This window comes from Hibiscus syriacus, unplaced genomic scaffold, assembly GCF_006381635.1.
Source record: "Hibiscus syriacus cultivar Baekdansim isolate YM2019G1 unplaced genomic scaffold, ASM638163v2 tig00011662_pilon, whole genome shotgun sequence".
NCBI classification, from domain to species: Eukaryota; Viridiplantae; Streptophyta; class Magnoliopsida; order Malvales; family Malvaceae; genus Hibiscus; species Hibiscus syriacus.
In genome coordinates, this window is record NW_024062253.1 from 504,151 (window position 1) to 520,277 (window position 16,127).

The window sequence follows — 16,127 nt, forward strand, 5'->3', positions numbered from 1 at the left end:
ACTTTTCTCAGAGTGAAATTATCGATTGGTGAAAGACTGTAGGAGTGATCCTACATCTAGAGGTGCCTTAATGGAATCAATTCCAGGGCGAGTTTAGAGAAAGTATATTAGTGAGGCGCATATGAATGATTTGAGAGTGTAGTTCTCTCAACTAGTTTAGGGATATCGCTCAATTTATAAGTTTGAGGGGTGACCTTCTTAGGTTGAGTTGTTATGCTCTAGACTTGGTTGTGACCAAATCCTAAAAGTGCAAGGGGAAGTTAGCAATAGATCCGCTTAGAGCATTTCAGTTCAGAGCATGAGGATGAGAATGTTTGGTGAGACAGGCACTCAAGTATAAAGAATTGTGTATCAATAGGTTTATCTCAATCAGTGGCAGGATGGACTAGATGTCCGTGTGAGTAGAGAAGAATGATGTCAGTTTAGTTATTCCAGTCTAATTAGAGGTGAGTTTTAGGGTCTCATGGAAAACCGTCATCTCCAGGTGAGATTTAGAAATTCCAATAGAGTCTAGAGTATCTAGAGTGCGAGCACTGAGGTAAAATTCAGCGAGGAATATTCCTTTAACTTTCAAGAAAGTGTTATAGATATGGATGTTTAGCGCTTATATTGTGGGATTACTTAGTTCCAGTAACAGAGTTTCAACTCGACCGAGAGAAGCAATCCTAGTAGTCCAGCATGGTTCAGAACCCTCATAGGGAGGTATAGGTTCTATGTTCAGACAGGAAAGTGGTGAAGCAGATCGACTAGTTCTCGATTCAGCTAGCAGATTGTGGCGAGGCAGGGTCAAGACATTGATCTCGCAGATGAGATATCAGGTAAGGAATGTAAAAGTGCGGATCCAAGTGGTTAGTAGGTAAACCTTAGTGGTCCAGACAATCTTACCCTAGGAATTTGTTAATGGCTTAGATCAGACCCGATAGTCGACTTAAAGATAGTTGTTAGCATAAGTGTTGCTTGACCCCAAAATTTCATGATTCAGATTCAGGAGAGTATGTGGTTGCCCTTTCTTGAGTTACAAATTAACTCTAAGAAATGTTTAATAGCATAATCTCACCCATGCGTTTCCCAAGAGAGTATCCTTCTGTTCCTATCATATACGAGAATATAAGGATATCTTTGCATCGTTAGTAAAGGATTTGAGTGATCAACCCAAAGAGAATTAGTTATCCAATCTTGGAGGTAGAGATCTCCATGAGAGTGTTAAGAATACTCAGGTTACTCTTGTCAGTATAGCGCTCACCCCGTGTCAGAAATCTCAAAAAATGCCTCAGCAAGTGTCAAGGTACTTCAGTTGCTAACTAGGCGTAGATACCCAAGTACTCGCCAAGAGTAAGTTAGCAGGTGTGTATTCTGATGCAACAATTTCATAATTTCAACCAAGATTGTATAGGTGTTATAGTGAGTTGTGAGTCTCGAGGTACAGTGAACCCTTAAACGTCACTATGACATCTTGTTGAATGCATAAAAAAGAATTAATTAAGTGAGACGAGCTTAGTCAGTTGTGTCTTTGTGTTGATATATGAACGTGAGCTATATACAACATATATCAGTAGTTAGCATTGTGTAGTACTGAGAATTTTAGCACTTTAGATTTTTGGAGATCAAGTATGTTAAGCTACGTTGATCAACGTTAGCTGTCATCAGAACCCTTCGTCAGGATGATGTTATGACAGATCTTCGCCTTGTGAGACGTGCTCTCTGGGAGAGCCAAGTGTTATCTCAATAAATGATTGATTTCTAGTTGTTAGGTCATTGAATGCTCGATATTAAGCCGCAAGGTTATGAGAAACAATCAAGCACAATGAATGAGTGTTAAACTAGAGTTGCACAACAGAAGTATAGAGATCATTATTGGTCGAGAATTATTAGTATGTTATTAGTAGTTGGTATCGAGATAGTCTGGGTAAGTGACATAAGAGCTTAAGACTTAGCACGATGAATTTCCCATGTTCAATAGTTAAAAAGGGGTTATCGGGTTACGCAATGAATAAACTCGATTGAGTAAGGTTAGCCAGAGAAGGTTTTAGTGATAGTAGTGATTTTGGGGTAACGTCATCCTCAGGAAACTCTCTAAGCGTACAATATCAGAAAGTAAGGATATAATTTCTTTAGCTTTGTGCTTCTCGAAGGTTTTTGCTTAAATATCAATGTTGGAAGCACCATCAGAAAATTGTAGACTGTTTTTATGGGTTTTGGGCAGCGTGTAAGATTATGAGGACTTCTTCTTTGAGAATTAGTTTCTATAAAGTTTAAGTGATTTGAGATTTCTCAGTTTTGACCTAAGAACAGGTCATTCGAAGCAAGTAAATTTCAAGAATGAAAATTATTTTAAGGTAGAGAGAGTTATACCATCCCAAATTTCATGCTAGCAGTTTCAGGTATACCCGAGAGGTAAGTGGACCTCACATAAATTATAATTCAACTTGTTGGGCTTAATTAGGTTGTACTTGAGCCCAATTAGTCATAAAAAGGGGGAATTTTGCATAGTCAAATGGTGAAGAGGGACCAGTTATGTAATTAGCCTATTTTTTAAAGATAAAGACCTTATATCCTTGTCATCTTCATGTCATCTTCATTTTTCTCCTCTTCCTCTCCAAACCATAGCAAAGGAAGATTTTTTAACCCTTATTATATTTCAAATTTGTCCTAATTAAACTCTAAACAACTTTGTTTTGAAGATACAAGCTTGGGTTTTATGGTTCAAGAGAAAATTTGGGGGTTTTATCCAAATCTCTAAGAAAAGGATTTTGGCTAAGCAAGAAGCTCAATTTCAGGATTCAATCAGCAATAAGCTCATTTTCCACAAATTTCAAGAATTTGCTAAGATTTGTATAGTTGAGCACATTAGGGTTTAAACGTGATTTCACTATTAAATCACGTTTTAGGAGTTAAAAAGTGTTTTATGACACCTAAGGACCCTAAGTAACTTACTAGAACTTCAAAATTAGTTTAGGAACCAACCAAAGTTATTTAGGATGATTTTGAGTGTTTTTCTTAGCCTAAAATATTAGTTTTAGGGTTTGCCTATCGATACTATGATGAACAATATTGTTAATAGTTAAATTGGGGCTAAAATTAGGATAGAGAGTATCGATACTTCCAAGGTGAGTATCGATATTGTCCTAGCAGTATCGATACTCAGGGTAGCAGTATCGATACTGAGGCCTCAATTTCGAAGTAGAATGTATTTTTGGTACCAATACTCATAGGGGTATCGATACTTGACCTTATGGTATCGATACTACAGCTAGAGTATCGATACTACCAACTCAAATGATCAAATTAGACTTTTTTTAAGGCCTTTAAGAGCAAGGGATGGTCCGTGAAGATAAAAATTAATCTGTGAGTGATGAAAATAGACAAAAGGGCCCAAAGACATTCATTGGAGTGGGTTACAACCAGTGTAATCATAACAAGCATAATACATCCATGTACCTTCCATATATGTGTAGCATATATTTATGGATGAAGGATCAGTGCACACAATACCATCGAGAGGTATGACTAAGCAATCAAATTATGAAACAATAGTGTCGTTTACCGAAAGAACAACCGATAGTGATTAACGTGTATATAATTCTTTTTTTTAAGGCGAATTGAGGGGAAACGTAGTAATAGAGAATAGAGTGTCGCTACCCAAGAATGAGCCATGTCAGATATTGAGCCGACTATAACCATAACAAATAAACAATACTTAGAGATTTCCCTAAAGTCAGATAATAATTGAAATACGTACAAATTCTTAGAAATAACTCAAAATAGTATAAACAATAATAATAATAGCTAGAATCGATAACAACGAGGGTGTCATAAATCTAGCCTTTGTGTGACACTTGGGAAACAACTAGGATACCAAGTTACTTTAATAGTAGGATGATGGTTTTGTTTATTAGTATGTCGAGGTATATCCAGTCAGTGCCAAGGCGCTTCTCTTGCCTGTTGGGTGCAAATGCTCCAAGACTTGACAGAGTAAGTTGACGGGGTGTACGTTTCTGATATAGCTCCTGATCTCACCCCATATATATTTGAGAGGCAAGGTGTACATCTCTGATACATTTTCATATAATACCTCAGGTACCTGAGGATATTTCAGCAGGCTAGAGGATTAAGTGAACTACGAGATGTAGTCCCTCAGTCGTACCATGATGCCTACCTTAGTTAGTGTATGAGTCACAACAAAGTCATCATTACATTCATGTCAGACCCCAAAATAGGGCCTAAAATTTTTATTAAGTTAATTTTTGGATTAAATATAAATTTTGGTTTAATCAATGGCCAAAGCAAAATTTTTATTAATTTCAGACCCAAATATATAAACCTTAAAAGTTCAAGGACCTCTTGCATGATTTTCCATTTTTCATTGTTGGTTCCCATAAAAGTTGGTTAACTCCCCTTTTAGAAACCCACTTTTCTTTTTTTTTTCTCTCTTTTTTTTCCTATTTTAACTTCTTCTCCATCCATGTTCAAACTCTATTTCGTCATTGATCGTTGCTTGTTTTTGACATCGCCCCTGTCATTGTGTTCCTATGGTTATCCTAAGTCCACCAGTACCGGTTTCATAGCCTTTGTCATCGGTGTGTGAGGGAGTGGGAGAAAAATGTTTTCGAGGAGGCTTTATCGAGCTCTACATCATTCATCATCATGAACCAAGCTTGGTAAGTGACCCTGTTTGCTTCAAAATAATCTTCAATTATTTTTGGTAACTTTTTCATAACTGAAAACTACTGTACGTGCCCCTATGCATCACCACGGCACGTGGGGCTTGTCTCTGCTCTGGAAGCCTTCTAAAAATGAGTCAACAAGACCCGCTGACTCACCCGATCTGAGCCCACTCTGACCCGCCTTCCCAACCCAATTTCTAGATCGACTGGAGTCGAGCCAAGCTGAGTTACGTCCTGTCACCATTATTTGATGCATCATCATTGACCATCACCATTTGATCACGTCATTTGATCGCCGCTAACCCTTGACTGATGTTATCTATTCTGAAAACCTCTGTCTTGAGGTTTTTCTATGTCATGAGTCTAATTTTGCAATCTATTTCCTCGTATTCTGATTTGAAATCCCCGAATTGAGGTCATTAATCCAAAAATGCTTAATAGTTTTAGTATTTTTTATTTAGAATTTGATATGGGAACATATTTTCGTAAAGATACTTGTGTTTCCCTTAATAAAGGGTCAACTAGATCAGGTTCTTACTGTTCGACTGACCAAATGATGCACGTTCTTTGAAGGCTACCAGTAGGTTTTCGTAACTTGTCTACTTATGGTTTATTATGTATTACTAGACATATGACCTAGTTTTTGGATTCGTAGGACCCAGTCCTTTCGCTAACCGTGATAGGCAGACCCGATAGTAGACTTACCATATCAGACCTTTCAGATAGATTCAGGTGTGTTCCTATTGGTTTTAAAGTATTTTTTTAAAACTATATGTATGGACTATTTTAAAAGTTTGATGATATTTTATATTCATACTACATGACATCTATTTACTACATACTTTGCCCTCCGATATATGATTTATGTATAATTCTGATATGATCTCTTGTTACAGTATTTTGTATTTGGTCTAGTTTTTGGCATGATTTAATGTTTTGAAAACTAAACTATTGTTTTCACTATCATTGGGTGTGATTGATTAGAGGAAGTGTTTCAGGAATAGTCTATGATTACAAAGACCTTACTGCAGGTACCTCTACTTTGTGCACATGCTAAGACCTTACTGCAGGTCCTTATGCTATTAGCATAAGGTCCTTTTTGGGCGTATAGTGGGTGTATGGTTCAGGGGAACCGATACATTTCGGTGTTCGGATGGGGGTAGTAAATTATGATTTTAAAATGTATGTTTCATAATAAATTTCTTTCTGAAATATATATATGAATGCTTTTACAATGTAAGGGAACACAGGCTTTTTATCTCACCCATTAATTTTCAACCTTTCAGATACTCCCTAATAGTAAGCTAGCGGACTTGGAAACAAAAGAATCGACTGTTCTCCATTTTTGTTTAGACATATATTTTCGTATGACACTTTTGATATGTTTTTCGGTGACTTATTTTTATTTTACTATCTGGATACATTATTCGTCGATATATTGTTTTAAATTCTAAACTTTATATGTTTACCCTATGGATTTTTTTATGTTTATACTACATTATGTTATTTGAATTATAATTTCTGAAATACATTTTTATATATGTTTTAAATATGGAAATAAATTTGTATTTGATATGTGTCCGTCTAGATTTGGTCGTAACGATCAGGTCGGGTCTAGGGGTTACAATTCATATAATACACAACAGAGTTAACATTGCATTCAATAATGCATAGTAGAGAAGGTATCACATTTATATAATGCGTAGCAAATTCAAACATTAGGGTTTGAGACCCCTGTCAGAGGATTTAGGGAAGCGTGAGACCCCTACTTCAGATATGGGACAACTAAACCTTAAGTAGGTACCACTTGTTCCAGATCATGCATGTACCTACTACTTAGTACCTCATCTTCAGCATGCTTGTGTTTATTAAATTCTTATGTTGCTCTAGATTAGTGATTATACTATTGGGTTTTGTAAGCTCAACATTCGAATATTTCTGTTGGTATGTTAGTAGCATGAGCAGTTCGTTGAGCACCTTCGCAGCAGGACTTCCATCATCTCCTTTAGAGTATTGTATCGTAGTTTAGTCGGCATATGTATTCATAGTACCTTACTTATGTATTTAGTTTATTAAAATCAGAGTTGTATTATTTTGATTTTAAATTATGTGTCATGGAGCTCCGGTTTTTTTATAACATTATGTACGTATTATTTATGATAGCATTCAATATATTTGAAAAGAAAATGAATAGGTTTTGAAAATCAGGGTTCGTCTCAGTAGCCTAATGTGGTGCTTTAGGCCCAATCAAATCTTGGTGTTACAGGAAATGTAATTTATTTTACAGATTCATTTTTTCAAAATCTACTTTTTGTAAAACAAATTTGTAATCATCAATTTTCAAAATAAGTCAAAAGCAGCTTACCCACTACACCTGCTCCCATCATCCCGTCATTCTTGTAGAAACATGCGCCAAATCACCGAAATAATTTTAATATTTTATGATTATATTATGTAAACGTTTGGCTATAAAAGCCAAAAAAAATGTATGATGAAAGGGAAGGAGTTTTTTGGTTTCAGTAGAAATAAAATCAGTGTTGCAAGGTAGTCGATTCTTTAGTTTTTTTATTTTATTTCGAAATAACAATAATATGTATTTATTTATTTATTTATTTTGTTCTATTTCAAAATAATAATAAAAAGCATAAATAACATGTATTTTACAATAAAAATAAAAGGAAGAGGGATCAAGGCTTACCTTAGCCAAAGGAGGCCTTGTCGGAGGTCGCCAGAATCCGGGGAAACCGAGCGGTTTCGAGGTGTTTTTGGGAACTTTAAGGCTTTATTTGGTAGTTTTAGTCCTGAGGAGGGTTCCTAAGGTAGATCTATTGTTTTGGGGTGATTTGGGTTGATTTTAGAATTTTCGGCCACCGTGTACGGAGGTCGGAGTGGCGGTCGATCGGTGACCGGGGTTTGAGCAAGGTGGCCGACGGTAGAATGGTTGATATACTCAAGAGCTCTTTCGTCTTTTTTTTGTGTTTTGGGTAAAAATGAAACAAAAAGAGTAAAGGTTGGTATATATAGGCTAGATTAATGATAAATTTATATCTTAAATGCCTCTAACTTTCCCTTCTTTTACATTTTAGTCACTGTAAGGACCAAAATTGATATTTCACCATTTTTCTATGCATGCTTTATTTTTCTCGTAAATTTACTGTTTCAGTACCTTTAATTTTAGCTTTTTTTACACTTTGGTCACTGCACCTTTTATTTTTATTTATTTTATTTTCGTACACATTTTTATTTTAATTTGATTTAGTCCTTATTAGTCTTAATTTAGCTACTAAATTTTATTTTCTTGCATTTTGGTCCCTGTTTACTTTTTATTGAGTTACTTTCTTTTATTTTCTCGCAATTTAGTCATTATATTTAAATTTTATTATAGTTAGATCCTTATATATTTTAATTTTCTTTATTATTTGTAATTTTTATTATTTTGTTTAATTTTAGTAGTTATTTAATTTATTTTGTAATTTTATTTTTAATTAAGATTAATATTCGAATCAAAATTAGAAATTAGGACGAAACTACATATAATTAGGGGCAATTCGAGTCAAGTTTTCGCATTATACTCCCGAATACTCGAATCAATTGTTCGATTAAAAATTAATTAATAATTAATCATTTTCTAAAAATTAGTTTAATATGTTAAGTAATAATTAATTTTTAACTAGTCCCTTAATTTTAGAAATTATTAAGTTAGGTCTTTAGATTTTAAATTTTTTTAGAACTCCGATATTTTATCATGTTCTCTTTTAGTCCCTCAAACTTCGATTAGACTTTTAATATTGACATAATTAAATAGGTTAAATAGAGCCTCCATTTTAGCTTAGATTTTAAACTAGTCTTTAATTTAGGGGATAATGTGAGTCACCTCTCGCGTAAACGCTCAAGGGACCATCTTGATTATTCGATACAATAATTATTTAAAATCAAATAGGATTAATACTAGAGCATACGCTTTTAGATTTGAACCCCTAGGTTCCTTAATTTTCATAATTTGACACTTTAAGCTAGAAAAAGCCTTAATTTACTTTTAATTTAATTAGGATGAATAAAATTTTGTCTGATTGCATTTTATTTTAACTCTAAGGCATTGTTCACTTATTAAGGAGTTAATAGTATATCCTCCACGATCGTACTCAGGGGGTGACTACTGGTAATTCCCTAAATAAGGCGTCATCCTTTTCAAAACCACGTCATGTTTTCTAAAAATGAGGCAATGTTCAGTTATAGACAAAATAGTTGATCTCCCGCATTTACGCTCGGGGGCAAATGCTAACGGTCTCAATAAATGAATACCGTTTTCAAACTCTGTATCTTTAATGATTTTTAAATTAAATAAAGACCAAACTCAAAATTTCTAAATTTAAATATAGGGTAATTATTTAGGTATCAATTTTTGGACGCTTGTGGGGGTGCTAATCCTTCCCCACGTGTAACTAACTCATGAACCTGATTTCTAGATTTTCGTAGACCCCAAAACTCGGTATTTTATTAAAATAAAATGTTTTATTAAAATCACCCCATTTTTACGTTATTGCAATATCACCTTAAATGATTGGTGGCGACTCCTCACATTTTTTAAATATTTTCAAAAAGAAAACCCCCGAGTTGTTATCAGTTTTTCCCTCCCGGGTGAAAAACGGTATCGACGGCTTGGCGTCTCCGCTGGGGAACTTTATTTTTCTTAAAAAAATTGAGAGTCGAGCAACGCGTTGATTACCCCATATTTATTATTTGGAAATTACGAGTTCAATCTTATTTAATTTATGGTTCATTATGTTATTTCAAAAGAAAAAATAGATTTTCTCTTTGGTTAATGCTTACATTTCCGTGAATATTTAGAACTGTTGCATATCATAAGCTCTAACCCGAACTCAACCGGTTTACCTAAGTAGAGATAAACGTCACACCTCACGAGGAGCATTGGACTTCCTTGTGTGGGTCTGACAAAGTATCTCTGGAAAGCACCTTAAGTTGCCTATCTGGATACCAGATCTGAGATATGCTTTTAGTGGTGTGATCCTCTGAGCTAAACCCGATTCGCAAGTCTGTAATGAGCCAGAATCGGAGGAAACCTTAGCAGGTTGTAAAGATACCTTGGGAATCCTTTGCTGTAACTCAACCTCATATAAAGAATTTAGTAAGCCTACCCCGTTAAAGCCATGTAGATAACTTAGAAGAACTAGATTGCATGATGTTAGGATTTTTAATTTTCTTTGATTATTTCACATTCGATACTTTAAATTTTTACTAATTATTCTTTGATTTTTTGAATTATTCTAATATCACTAACTTATTGTTTTTTCCTGATTGCATGTATCATTATCATATCACATCATTTCAGAAATGGTATTTATTCCTATATTACCTAGTTATTATAAAAAAACTTAAGGTAGAAATGTCTTCCGATGGGACTGAGAATGCAATCAGTGTTCAGGCCTGGTCTGAATATGGGAAGACACGATTTGGGGATAACCTTGTCACTACCAAAGATTCAGTTTTACTAGAAAAGGTAATTATCGAGTCAGACAGGCACATTGGGCCGAGTTATCAAGAATTTGGTCCACCTGGGATGATAATGAGAAGATATTGTTCAGAAGGATATACGTCGACATCCTAGAGCTACTGAGAGTACCAATAGATTCATTGGTGGTTCGAGCCCTTGCCAAGTGTTGGAATCCAGCTTACAGGTGTTTCACTTTTGGTAAAGTAGACATGACCCCTGCCTTAGAGGAGTATACGACTTTGATGAACATCCCGATTGCTAGAAGATATTCCATTTACACTAAGGCAATTCGAACTAAAGGGTTCATAACCAAGATAATCACGTTGACGGGAAAGACCAAGAAGTCGAAGAGTACATTAGTGATGAGGGGATCTCCTGGGCTCAACTGAAAATTTTAATTTACGAGCAAACTCCATCGAAAAGAATAAGAGATCACTTCGCACTTGCATTATATGGTTTGGTAATTTTCTCCAGGAATGAGGATCACTTCGACATTGCCTTAATCGATTTCGTTGAATCCCACACCAGACATCCTTGCGAAAACATTCTTGTCACTGAACTAGTGTAGACGATTGGGGGGAGGTCAGTTCGCTAGATGTGCCTCGCTGTTACTGGTTTGGTGGTGGAGCCACTCCTGGATAATGGAGAAAGGCTGGGCTCGGAGACATCAATCAAATTTTTTGCCTCTAGTGGATTTCCTCGACAAATGCCAAATCCCATAGCATCTCAAGAGGAAAGATTAAGTTGAAGCTCTCCATAACATGAAAGATATTGAGATAGTATGAAAGGCTTGCTGGTTACCCAAAGAGGACATACTTTTCAGGTGCGGTAATGATAGTTTTATAATGCTACCAGACAGTTCGGTAATTGTACTCAGACAGTTCGGTACCTGGCAGTTCGGGTATACTCCGCTAATTGTACTCAGACAGTTCGTACCAGCTACCCACAACTTGAAAGAGGCAGAGTTTTCTTTCTCTACTCCGGGTTACCGAGAGCAATTTCAAAGATCTACACGGTTTGGCAAAAGCCTCAATGCATGAGCTTAAAAATGATAGAGCATGTATTCATGTTGGCCTATGAGGTTTGGAGGTCACAAAGAATTAACAACAACACACCTAAGCCAAATTTAGAGGAAAAATTGACTATGGAGGAGCGATTGAGAAGATTCCCAACAGAAGCTGAGTTGTTAAAAGAGGAAATGCGACTGATGAATCTGGAGAGAGAAAAAGAATAGAGAAGCTTCTCGGATGAGAAGATAATATGGGAACTCGAAATGATTAAGAAGGACGGAGTGATAAAACAATTGGCCAAAGAGAAAGAGAAGGTCCATGAGAATTTTGATGCGCTAAACCAAGATTTTCGGGCCTTAGAGAATAATATGAGAGCCCAGGGTCTACATCATACTTCTAAGACCCTAAATATAAAACTTGATAGAGTAGAAAGAAGCACAAGAAGAGGCCAAGAAGAAAAGAAACGAGCCCTACAACACGCTCAAAAACTGAGAGAGCAAAAAGATGACGCTAACCAAGAATAGCACAAAGGCGAGCACATATAAATAGCTCGAAGCATAGCTACTTAGTGTCGATGAGACTTTTTTGAACCCTTACAGCAGTCTTTAAAAAGAAAATGAGGCCTTAAAAACCAAGATTACTGAGTTAGAAGTCATAGTGCATAGCTTCCATCAGCGAATCCAACAGCTAGAAGAGAGCCAATCATTAACTAATCCAGAGCTTGGAATTTCTCTACGGCAGGCTCAGTACACCATTCAAAGGCAACATAAAGCAATGGAGAGAGCAATGGATCAGGCCCGCGATGTAGCTAACCAAGCTATGCATTATCTGAAGGAGCGACAGCTTTAAGAGTTTTCGTGATTCCAGACTCAAAGAAAGAACAACTCATCATGGGATTGAGGATAGAGCTTGAGAGATTAGGGAATAGGGCAAGATTATACGTTTAGTATTCATGTCGATATAATCTCTTTGCCTAAGTGCTTAGACGTTATGTGTTGTTGAGTACTTTTTATATAAACTAAGTTATTTTGGAATCAATATCGGGTTGCATTTGCATTTGCATTTGCATATGTTTTTTTTCTAAATTTTCAAAATCTTAATGATTACATTATAACAATTCATTCATTAAAATTCACCAAATAATAAAATATAATTTCCAATCATTTGTAGTTATCCAAGTATACACCTCACACTCATACGGTACTCGTCAATCAACTAAGAAAATGGTAGAAAGATCATACAAATCGAAAAAATTCAGCTTGACATACATGAGAGCTTTAAGAAAGTTAAAAACGTATATAATATAGTTTTTGAAAACGTATTTTTGAAAACATAGCGTATGATTTTGAAAATATAATATATTATATAATTTTTTAAATATATTATTATTTTTTTTTTCTTTTTTTTGTCATTTTCAATTTCAAATAGTCCAAGTTCGGGTTCAATCCGGTCCAGAATGCAGCCCAACTGAGCCAGCAGACCTGACCCAACAAGCCATCTCTGTTAGGGGCCTGACCCAGCAAGCCATCCCTGTTAGGGGCCTGACCCAGCCTGGAAAATTAAGGTTTCCACACATTAACCAGGGGCGCCGTAAGAGAGGAAAACGACAGCGCGCATGGAGGCCACGCTCCAACAGGTTGACTGAGATATTCGGCCGAATGCCCGGGACTAAACCATCCCGGGATTTCTGGCCCAATGACGACCTCAACAGAACGTTAACAAGTCGGGAAACAACCCCGGAAAGGTCGAGGATGACCCCGAGATCATCGGGACCCAAACGGCCGATCGAATGATATAAAATCCTCGTCGGAGAGAGAAGGAAAAGACAGCTAAGAAAACAAGCGAAAAACCCAAGCATCACTGAACCATAACAAGTAAAACCGAGTCAAACACCAAAAACATCACAGAAAAACCAGCAAAAAAAAACAAATAAAAACAACAACGCAAACACAAAAAAACACTCGCAAAACAACAAGGAGAATCACAAAAAGAATGAATGAGAAGCTTCGGTCGTGGCTCGTTAGAAATGAAGGGTTGCCAGATTTCTAAAGGAAGCCGATTTAAAAGGTAAAAATCCGAATGTTTATGCGTAGATCTATGCTATTCAGGACTTTTTAGGTGATTTGGGTCTCGGTTTAGGCTTCGTGGTGGCGAGGAAGATATCGGGTAAGTTTGGTTTCGACGACCGGAGCGACGGTGGGTGGCAGATCGTGGCCGGGGAAGGTGACCGACCTTAGGCCGGTTGGTTTTAAAGGGGAGAGTGTTTTTCGGAGGATATTTTTTTTGGGTTTAGGTTTTAAAATGATATTTTTTTTAGGTTTGGGTATTTATAACTGAGGGACTATTGTAGAAATACAAGATTCTTAAATTATTTCTACAGTCCCTCTAATTTTGATGAGAAATTCATTTTGGTCGCCTATTGCAATTTTACTTCTGAATTTTCAATTAATTTAATTTAGTCCCTATTTATAATTTATATTTTTGCAATATACTCCCTTAATTCTTTATTTTTCCTTGGAGAACCTCTTTAGCATTAATTTAGTCCCTCAATTTTAATTTGTTTTAATTTAATCCTTTAAATTTTTGTGTTATTTTATTATCATTTTTCTTCCTTTAAAAAAAATCTTATCATGTTCTTTTTACTATTTTTAAACATTTTTTATCCTTTTTTAAAAAATTTTAAATTTTTTATATATTTTATTTCATAATCTAATATTTTTTTTATTTTTTAGGGACAATTTTAATCAATCAAAGGTAATTAGTTCGAATTGAATCTTTAAATTTCAATTTAACTTTTAATTTTCACAATTAAGATAACCGGAAATTAAACTGGTACCAAAAGGGCAATACAAGGGTGCTAATCCTTCCTTGACGGTAATCGACTCCTGAATCTGACATGTTTATAGTAAAACACATATCAGATAAGATGGTAAATTAAGGTGTCCGATCAACATAATCTTTTTTAAAAAATGATCGGTGGTGGCTCTAACATGTTTCATTTAAGTCGAAGCCCAATTCCGGGCCCACCCGAATGACAGTTATGACAGCTTGGCGACTCTTCTGGGGAAACGTAAGTGAGTCACGCCAAAATTAATTTCCAGTTATCTTCTTAAGCGAAAATTGTAAGTTTAAATTTTAATTTATTTATTCGATCCTTATTATTTATCTTTGATTATTGTTTTCAAATAAATAGTTGTATTGATGTTTTATAATGATTTCATCTTTTCAAAAATTCATCTCAGGCTCTATACCCGAACTCCAAACCCTTTCGCAAGTGGAGGTGAAAGTGATGCCTTCGTGGGAATTTATTCTCCGTATAGGCCTAGCAAGTAACCTTCGGGATTCATATACCTTATGTCTTCGTGTGAATTTATTCTCCGTACAGACATAAGGGAATGTGTCCTCTCAAGTTTTACTCGGTTAACACAAACTTGTAATGGGCTTAGTACTGAGAGTTTGGCAAGCCCAAAGGGGCACTAGCAAGGAGAACTCGGTACCTTTTTAGAACCTAAACGGGAGACTACAAGAAGTTAGAGCCCACCTGAAACTCCATTTCGAACCTAGGAAACCCTAAACCCTAATAATTAACTTGGGATTAAAATAAATTTAATTTAAATTATAAAGGACTAAATAGAGAATTAACCCTAAATATTTATAACTACGGTAAAGTGACTAAAATAAAATAAAGTAAAATTGAAAGTCGATATTAAAAGGAATATAAATTGATTTTAGTGACTAAAATGGAAGTTTTATAAACTTCTGGTGACTACGCGTATGGTTCATGTTTTACTTTCTATTCAAAAAATGTGAACTAGAAAATATGCGATTAGGATTCGCTCAAAAATTAACATGCGGGATAAAAATCATGTTCGGGTAAGAATAAAAGCATGTGGGGTAGATATCATGTGGGGTAGGATTTTTTTTATTTTTATTTTTACTTTCGTTATTATTTTATTATTATTTTTTATCTTACTGACTTGTTTCCCTTTAATTTTTTGTTTTCTTTTATTTTATCATTTGCATCATTTAATAAAGGTGATTGATCAACCAAAAAGTGTTTGTTAAACACAAAGAATTTGCATTAATGGACAAAAGGGTTGTAATGCAAGAGGTCCAGCTATGGTCAGAAAAGACTGAGAAGGAAAAGGGAGACAATTGTTAAAGCAACTATATGTTAGATCTGGTTAGTTATGCTTCTGCCATCCTTAAGCAAAATGATGTTCAAGAACAGCGGAGCATTTGGGATACTTGGAAAAGCGACCAAAAACGGAAATTATGCCAACTATACGGTAATATCACGCTTCTACTCTATGTCAAGATAGATGAGCCCCTAATTCGAGCCTCAATGTAATTCTAGAATCTGGGGTACATTGTTTCACATTTAATCAAGAAGACATGGTACCCACAATCGAAGATTATACCATTTTGTTGTATTGTGAAGGAATTAGAATAGACCGGGTCTACACCAAGCATATCAAAAGTCAACCTTTCAAAAATGGGTTGGCAAAGGTTGCAGGGGTAAATGAAATGGGAAATTGACCGGATTTAGAATAAGGGTAAAGGAAAGGGAATTGCTTGAACCCATATCAAGCAACTAACGAAGACTCATCCAGATGAATAGAAGGTGATTGATCTTTCGCACTGGGTCTTTACGGCTTGGTTATCTTCCCAAACACTTTGGGATACATCGAGACGACTGTGGTGGAATTGTTAAAAAAACTCCCGAAGCGGGTGAACCCGGCACCATCAATATTAGCTGGAACTTTTCGTTCACTCAACCATTGCATAAAGACTGGGAGAGGAAGGTTTATAGGGTGCACACAGTTTCTTCTGGTCTAGATCCATAGTCACTTTTGGAAGACTGACGGGATTTCTTACTATCGATTCAGCACCACTTACTCTCCTTTAGAGGAATTCCTTACACTAAAGTGGTAAGAAGGC